Source organism: Callithrix jacchus, chromosome 2, assembly GCF_049354715.1.
Source record: "Callithrix jacchus isolate 240 chromosome 2, calJac240_pri, whole genome shotgun sequence".
NCBI classification, from domain to species: domain Eukaryota; kingdom Metazoa; phylum Chordata; class Mammalia; order Primates; family Cebidae; genus Callithrix; species Callithrix jacchus.
Window position 1 is genome coordinate 137465514 of NC_133503.1, and position 9018 is coordinate 137474531.

General features: G+C 40.0%; 1 pseudogene across 1 annotated transcript; it reads left to right on the forward strand.

The window, feature by feature from the left end:
• The first annotated feature begins 3845 nt into the window (after positions 1-3845).
• Positions 3846-4342, forward strand: LOC100409208 (large ribosomal subunit protein uL24 pseudogene; annotated as a pseudogene). Its single transcript, XR_013532605.1, has one exon. The product of XR_013532605.1 is annotated as a large ribosomal subunit protein uL24 pseudogene (transcript).
• Positions 4343-9018: the final 4676 nt, after the last annotated feature.

A 9018-nucleotide genomic window follows, 5' to 3' on the forward strand; every position in this document is an offset into this window, starting at 1 on the left:
ACATACTGAGTGCTCAATAGCCACATATTCCCATTGGACAGCACAGATCAAGAATATTTCCATCATCACAGAAAGTTCTGTCTCACAATCCTGTTTCAAAGGGCTTTGATAGGGGACCACCCTTCCTGGACATCCTGAAGTGCAATGGGAGTTTGGGAAGTATTAAACTCCAGCCCGGATACATTTTTTTCTTTCCACCTGTCAAGTGATCCGTAACTACATAGATAATCTGTTACTCTGTTCCTTTCTAAACTTCCCAAACCAAAATTTTTAGGAAACCAGCTTTTAGCTTATATCTCCCGGCCTTCAATAGAGCCAGACCTTTTTAACTTGCAAAGGGCCAGTAACTCCAGAGGTTTTTCTTAGGATCTAGAACAGTCTTCATCTCAGAAAGTGATTATTTAGATCACTGCTTTTTTCTTGCCAAAATGGTTCTAGGTATCCTCAAATTATAGCCAACTTCTTAAATTTTAAAACATCTCCAAGGCCCCTTTATGATCTCCAGGGCATAACCGTACAAGGCGGGCTAGCCAGATAATGTTCCCAATGCGCAGTTTGTCTATAAATCTCCCTTTAGTCAGCATTTTTGTTTCCAGGCGCACCACCGGAGTGCTCAGGTGTAGAGAACAACTGAAGATCTAGCATTTCTCCAGTCCTCTAACACCTGCTGAACACTGAAATAAACATGTTAAATTTCAGCCCAGAGCAAGTTTCCATACTTATATAATAAAAGCCCTTAAAAAGCAGTGTTGATAATTGAGACACTAACACCATTTTAATTAGGGTGGTGCTACTAGTCTCTGATAATACATGTGGGAAATAATGGGTGTGCAACTGTCACATGGGCTGTAATTATATTTAAGACTGCTGGTGACATGACAGATGGTGAGAATGAAGCTCTCATGTTCTGAACGTGATGTCATCTGGAAGCCACAAAAGCACGTATAGCTTTGGACAGCTATTACTCATTAAAGAGGCTCAAGATCCTGTTTTTGTATTTACAAAGGGCAGGCAGAGGAAGGGAAAAGACAGAAAAATCTATAAATAAAATTGGTATTAATCAGTTTCCCGCCCCTCAAAAAGCGATATACAAATATTTTAACTAAGTTAATTCTTTCAGATATATTTGATTGCTCATAACATATAACCTAAGAACTAAGTTTGGAACCTTCAGAGAAATACAAATCAAAACCACAAGGCAATATCATCTCATCTCAGTCAAAATGGCTTGAATCAAAAAGGCAATAACAGACGCAGTTGAGGATGTGTAGAAGGGAGAACCCTTATACAATGTTGGTGGGAATGTAAATTGTATATCCACCCAAAGTATGGAGGTTCCTCAGAAAAACTAAAAATAGAACTTCCAAATGATCCTGTAATCCCATTGCTGGCTATATACCCAAAAGAAAGGAAATCAATATATCAAAGCGACATCTGCATTCCCATGTTTACTGCAGCAATATTAACAGCCAAAATATGAAACTGGAACTGTTTCAGAATAACTCAGGGAATTTTAAAAACCACAGATTCCTGGATACTCCCTCAAAGATGGACAGCTAGTCCTATTGCCTAGTTGGGAATCTAAAAAATTTTTTCTTTTTTTTGAGATGGAGTCTTGCTCTGTCGCCCAGGCTGGAATACAGCGCACTATCTCAGCTCACTGCAATTTGCACGTCCCGGGTTCAAGCGATTCTTCTGCCTCAGCCTCCTGAGTAAATGAGATTACAGGGGCACGCCACCACATCTAGCTAATTTTTGTATATTTAGTAGAGACGGGGTTTCACCGTGTTGGTCAAGCTGGTCATGAACTCCTGACCTCGTGATCCACCCGCCTTGGCCTCCCAAAGTTCTGGGATTACAGGTGTGAGCCACTGCAGCCAGCCAAAACTAAGCTATAAAATTACACTATAGAAAAAAAGAAACAGAGATAGTGCAGGGGGAAAAAGAGAATTTGCAGAAGTTTTCATTAATATCCTCTGGAGGTATACAAGAAAATAATGTATCTGTGAAACAAGCACAAGGCACTATGAAAAGGGAACAATCAGAGGTCAAGAAAATGTACTCGGAAATTAAAAGTATGAAAAAGTGAACTTTAAAAATTCAACAGAAGGCTAAAGATAAAGTTGAGTCAATATCCCAGAAAGTTTTTAAAAATACAAATGCACAGAAAATGAAATCAAAAATGAAAGTGTTCAAGATTAATCTCACATAGCCAACAACCCACTAGAAAGAGTTCCAAGAGAAGAGAGAAAAGAGAGTTAAATGATTAAAGATACAATATTTTTGAGCTCAGAATACAGGGAAACATAAGTCTGCTCAGTGCAATATTTTTGTAACAGCAAAAATTGAAAACAACCTAATTGTTCACATGGTTATTTGATTAGATAAATTACGGAACACCTATACTATGTGTCGTCTAAAAATTATAATGTGGCTCTATATGTACTAACATGGAAAGATATCCAGGATAGGCTACTAAGTGAGAGAAAACCAAGTTGCAGAACATTATGTTTACTGGGAGTCCATTTTTACTAAAAATGTTTCTGGATCAATATATGATTACAAATGGATTGCGGCAGGTCTACAAAGCTACTCAGGAAGCTGTCAACAGTGGTTATCTCAGGAGAGGAGCAGGACTGGGGCAGCGGGTGGTTAGCAAAGACTCTTTAACTTTGCATTTACATATGTCTATATTGTTGTTTGTTTTTTTTTTACAATGTGCCTGTGTTTCTTCTATAATTCTTAAAGATTAAAGGTAACTTAAACATTATTTACAATGTTACGGAATAGAAAAAAAAGTTTTTTCTTTTATAATATCTCTGGGAAACAGCAGCAGAAGATTAGCAAGGGTCAAGGTGAAAAATAAATCAAATTTTTGATTAGAGAAAGACATGAACCCAGATAAGGAATACAGGCAGCAAAAGACATTGCTCTGTCCTTCAGGAGCTTACAGTAGAATCAGAAAGGCAAACCTACACGGATAACCAACAGTGACCAGTGCTCAGTGCTACAGCCTCCTGCCAAATTGTGCAGTACGTTAAGGCCTGGAAGTTGGAAGGAGAGAGGCCAATGAAGGCTGCAGAAGCCAAAGATGCTTCATGGAAGAAGTGGACCTTGAAGGACAGTAAGGCTTTACAAAGGCAGAAAGGAGAACATAAGCCTGATAACCAGCGAGAGTGAATGCACTGATTCTAATGAGCATGCAGCACTCATGCAATGGTGAAGAGGATTAGAGGAATCTAGATTAGAGGAATCACACTGGTTAGAATTAGGTTTCGATGCATACATCAGAGAACTCATAAAACAATGGCTTAAACAAGAGAGAGGTTTGCTTTCCTTTTAAGCCAAAGAAGTCCATAGGTAGACAGTCCTGGGCTATGTTCATAGTTTCATTATCAGAAAGGCCTCAAGTTCCCTCTACCTTCCTGCTTTACCATCTCTAGTATTGGCTTTCATCTTCAAGTTAGCTTCATAATTGCAAGATAGTTGTTAAAGCACCAGGCATCATAGCTATGCTCCACACAGCAGAAAGGAGAAACAGCAAGGGAAAAGAGGCCTCCTGGTCCAGTCAGCCTCCTTTACAGGATTTCCCAACTTCTACCCATTGGCTACCCCTATCCATTACAGGGGGAGCTGGAAACAAGTAGATTTTTATTTAAGCTGAGTGCATTGCTGCTCCTATTAATACAGGATTTCTAGGAGTAGAGAAAAAGGGCCGCTCACTATCTCTGCCTAATAATCATGTTAATCTTTGAAGGTTTTGAAAACAAGGCAGACAAAAGATTTTAAGTCTAAAAGAGGAGGATAGGTAGTTAGCAAATTACTTATTATCTGAACATGTAAGTCTCTTCCTTTTTGCGGCCATCACCTAAGCGGGAGCTGCCGAAATGAAGTTCAATCCCTTTGTGACTTCCGACCGAAGCAAGAATCGCAAAAGGCATTTCAATGCACCTTCCCACATTCGCAGGAAGATTATGTCCTCCCCTCTTTCCAAAGAGTTGAGACAGAAGTACAACGTGCGATCCATGCCCATCCGAAAGGATGATGAAGTTCAGGTTGTACGAGGACACTATAAAGGTCAGCAGATTGGCAAAGTAGTCCAGGTTTACAGGAAGAAATACGTAATCTACATTGAACGGGTGCAGCGGGAAAAGGCTAATGGCACAACTGTCCACATAGGCATTCACCCCAGCAAGGTGGTTATCACTAGGCTAAAACTGGACAAAGACCGCAAAAAGATCCTTGAACGGAAAGCCAAATCTCGCCAAGTAGGAAAGGAAAAGGGCAAATACAAGGAAGAAACAATTGAGAAGATGCAGGAATAAAGTAATCTTATATACAAGCTTTGATTAAAACTTGAAACGAGGAAAAAAAATTACTTATTATCTATAAAGAAATAGGTAGAAAAATGAATAAACTTAGAGTTTAAAAAGCATAGAAGAAACGAGCTTGAAAAACAAATATGAAAAACTCTAATAACTACTTACTCCTATAAGTAGCTGATTGATTGGCCCTGCTCCATTCACTCATTTTCAACCTTCTATAACATTTTTCAGTTTTCTGGAGAGAGTTGAGATAACCCTCAACTATGTACCCCTTTCCAACCAACATGGGGTAGACTCCCAGTCTGCATATGGTGCTGAATCAGCCTTTCTCCCTTCTCAGCTATTATGTCCATAGCACTTGGAGGATAGCATTAGGATAGCATGGGTATAATAGTTATCACATCATGCTTTAGTTACTTATCATTTGCTGGTTTAAAGGCAAGATGATTGAGTAGAAAAGGCAGCAAGATCGTTGCCATCAGACAGACCTAACTGTCTACTTGCTGGCTTGACCATGTTCCTTTGGCAAATTCCCTTAACTCTCTGCAACATACCTTCCCTGCCTTTAAAATGAAGAATATTGTATGACTCTTACAGGCATTTCTGAGGTTGTGGTGAAGACTGGAGCCGCGTACTCAGCAGAAATTTAGGAAATCGCGTTTCATTATTATTATATCTTCCTTTCTGGATTGCAAGGTCATTAAAGGCAGGGTTTTTGTTTTGTTTTGTTTTACAATTTTCATGTGTTTCTTCTATAATTCTTAAAAATTAAAGGCAACTAAAAATTATTTATAAAGTTACAGAATAGAAAAAAAAATCCCATATATCTCTAGATGAACCCCAGTGTCTTAATACACTATTGAATGCCCTGGTCAGGGTCATTTCAACAAAGAGATGGTCACCTGGCAGGCCTCAGGAGAGCTCTAAGAAACAGCAGCACGCAGACCAGCCCACGCCAGTGAAATGAATGTCACTGGCCTATCGTATTACCCCAGAGCCAAGTGGGAAATTGTAGGAACTATACCACCCCCAGGGATGGCAAGTGAAATTGTAGAATTCTGCTTGTGGGGGCATTTTAAATTCTGAGATTTGAAACACCTGACAATTGTTGCTTCTTTTCTTTTTTCGTGTTTCATAGTTAAATAAATGTGTTTTGCATTAACAAAGCTACCTTTAGTTAGGCTATGTCAAGAGTGCCTGTTTGAGAGTGTTTCCTGCCAAACACCCACATGGGACATTCCCTCCCAGTACCAGATATGGAGACACATTCAGGCCTGGCCATTCCCATCTCATATCCCTTCCTCCTGGGAGTCCACTTGCATCTAACCATGCTACTCAATGTCTTCCATGGGTGGTTGTGATGTAAGATGCACAAAGCCTGCTGCAAAGCCTTCCTCAGACCATCTCTTATTTTTCCAAAGTCAAATTTCTAAGGCCAGGACATTCTGCCCTATCCCCTTGGTGGCAAACTCTTCTGCTGCTCCTATCCTTTTACCTTTTGTCTCTATCTCTTGACATTTGCACATTGAAGCATTAAACCACAGGGCAGAAAGGAAGACAATTTATTCTGTGTATTTAGAAAAACTGCAGTGCAGCATATTGTTCTCAGCACACATCTATATTAAATGAATTTCTCTGTCCAGTTAATATCCCAAAGCTAGGCAGTGCCAGTGGTATTGTCAGACCAGAGACCTGGGCAGACATCCCCAGAAGCCTTTTCCCATGCCTGGACCCCACCCTGGAGATACTGATTCAGCTATTCCAGGGTAAATCCCAGAATTACCCAGACAGGTAATTCTGTTAGACTCCTCCCTGACTCTGCCCTTGGGAAATACCAGCACAACTTGAATTCCCTTCTGAAGAGCTACTCTTGGCAATGGCTTCTAGTGAGGCACTTTCTCATTGGCCACTGGTCTCAGTCACCCAGTCCTGCAAGGAATTGAACTATTCATCACAATCTCAGAATCACAATAATGGCAACCAATACTTAGGCTTAACACATTCCAGGCACAGTTTTAAGCTCTAACTTAACTCCATTAGTCCTCATAACAACACTATTAGATACTAGAGATATCTCCTTTTTGTCAAGAAAGAACCTAACAGGTGCTAAAGCCTAGATTCAAACCCAGCCCATATTCTTTTTATTTATTTATTTATTTGAGACATGTTCCAGTTCTATCACCCACTCTGGAGAGTGGTGGCCCCCCATCTTGGCTCACTGCAACCACCACCTCCCAAGCTCACACAATCCTTCCACCTCAGCCTTCTGAGTAGCTGGGAGTACAGGCATGCACCCAGCTAGTTTTTGTAACTTTTGTAGACATGGAGTTTTACCAGGTTGCCCAGGTTGGTCTCAAACTCCTGACCTCAAGTGATCCTCCTGCCTCGGTCTCCCAAAGTGCTGGGATTACAGGTGTGAGCCACAGCACCCAGCCAAGCCTATATTCTTAACCAATATCCTCTATGGCCTTATGTAGTGCGGGTCAGAAGATCTCAAGAGTTACATATATTTTTGTGGCCAAACCAACCCAAATCACTGTGCCAACCACTGCTACCCTGATCCACCTGGTTTCACCAACCCCAGCTTTCCCACCTCTTTAGTCTGCTAAGCTGCATAAATTCAGAAAACAATATTGCAGTTCTCGCTGTTTTTCTATAGATCTCCTAAGCCTTTGCTCAGGCTCTCCTCCCAGAAAACTTTCGCCAACACCCCAACCCATGCCAAGCTGGGTTAGGCATCCCTATCTATACTTATCTCCCACTTTGTGCATATCTTGATCACCAAACTTACCATGTGGCATTCTGATAGTCTGTTTCTGCCTCCATCTCCCTCAGCTGAGGGTTGGGTAATGTCAAAAACATGTTTCAATCATCTTTGATTCCCTGATCTTGTGGAAGGGCCATAGAAACTGTTGAATAAACAATGTTGTCTTCAATGATACATCTATCCCTCAATTTCTAGGAAACGCTTAGTAATTTACCTCTGGGTTCTGGGGCAAGATGGAACATATATCTTCCAAAGGCCCTAGTAAGACTTTATCTCCAGAAACTACAGACTCATATTATTTGTATCTTTTCCTGTTTTCCCTTTCAACCTTCTGCCTCAATATACTTATGTTATTTTTCTGTAGCTGAGGAGCCAGGGACATAACAGTTTTCCTTAATATGGAAAGAATAAGCTCCCATTCAAACTCCAACTTTTCTAACAGGAAACTCCTCTTTATTATCTTTACTTTCCCGTTTTTCTACCCTACCTAGACTTATTATTGGGAAACCTATTATAACAGGTGAAATAGGGTTCCTGGGTATTCTGGATGGAGACAGACATGTGACAGATGAAAACCCATCATAGCTGTCATCAACATAAAGGTTGCAGATATAAACTTCCTTGCCTTTATCTTCTAAAATTGAAGGTCTTCAGAATTAGCTGTGTCTCATGAAGTGCAAGGAGATACAGAAAAAGGAGGTGAGCAGGAACTGCCAATGGAATCACAAGTGGTCAAGTGGATAAATCAGGCAAGAAAGAAAAAAGCACAGAAGGACATTTGCCCTTGATGGTTTTTCTGTAAAACTTTGCATTTGGCTTTATAAAGAACAAATATTCTCTTATAGTTTCTACTAACAATTTTATAAATAATTTCAATTAATCCCCTAGAACACTCAGCATGTACTCCACAATTACTATTTACAGTCAAATCTTACCACCGCTCTCACACCCCAATCACACTTAAGTAGCACAAGATCTATTTGTTTGGCCAGTCATTTTGGCACCGCTGAAATGTGCCACTAAAACGACTTAGCTCACAAATACGAGATAAAGTCCTCAAAACGTTCCTTAGTGTAAAACATTGCATTCCTCTTTTGTACAATGTAAGCTGCACTAAGAAACTGGCTTGAAGTGTTTAACGAAGACTGGAAGCGGTATTCTGCACAACCCTTCACACACTGCGGTTTGACTTTCACCTTTGATACTGACTGTATGACAAACTGTATAAACCAGAACAAGTAAACACCGCACTGCAAGATTAAAGTCCCAAGCGCGAAAGTATCATTAATCATAACAAACACGTATTTGCTTTTCTGTTGGCATCAAAATGTAATTGTTTCTCTATAAGTTAAACATACCCCATGGTACAATGCTGATCCAAATCTGTGCACTTGGCAACAGAAAAGGGAAACTTACCGCCTTTGGTCTATTGTATGGCATGTTTTCATCCAACTAAAATGATCAACTTGAATGAGAGTTTATTCTGTCCTCCTCTGTAAATGTTGCCTAGCCCAGTCTTTCAGATTTGAGTAAGTGAAAAAGAATGATCTGTTTGCCCACAAGGTTTCATTAAAGCATTAAGCGTTCAGTGGGGAGAAGGAGTGTAGTCACAAACCCACTTGAGAATCTTAAAAATGCTTGAAACTTCACCCCAAAATAATGCACATTCACTCATATTCCCCAAATCGTGGATTTACTTTTCAGGGGACTCTTGGCCACCTCAAAGCTAATCACTTGCATTCCCCGGTAGCAATAGCATACATAAGTTGAGTGACCACTTAATTCTTATTATTAATGGGATAATTTACCTTGATTCAATTGCATCACATGACCTAAGATTAAAGATGATCGTGTTCTGAAGAAGAAATCAGTAATAAACCCTTATTTCTATTTATTTATTTTGAGACAGAGTCTCACTCTGTTGCC